Source organism: Solanum stenotomum, chromosome 7 (genome assembly GCF_019186545.1).
Source record: "Solanum stenotomum isolate F172 chromosome 7, ASM1918654v1, whole genome shotgun sequence".
NCBI classification, from domain to species: Eukaryota; Viridiplantae; Streptophyta; class Magnoliopsida; order Solanales; family Solanaceae; genus Solanum; species Solanum stenotomum.
The window spans coordinates 39,387,986-39,388,242 of NC_064288.1; positions in this window are offsets into that span (position 1 = coordinate 39,387,986).

Sequence of the window (257 nt, forward strand, 5' to 3'; positions counted from 1 at the left end):
GGGGTGGGGTGAAAAAATAAAAATTTGAAATTGAAAATATCTTTTAAAAACAAATTTAATTTTTTTTGGAGTGGGGGTCGCAGGTAGGGGGTGGGGTATGGTGAAAAAATAAAATTTTGAAATTGGAAATATTTTTTAAAAACAAACTTAAATTATTTTTTTTTTGGGGGGGAGGGGGGGTGAGATGGGGTTAAAAACTAAAAATTTGAAATTGAAATTGAAAATATTTTTTTAAAACAAACTTAAATATTTTTTGG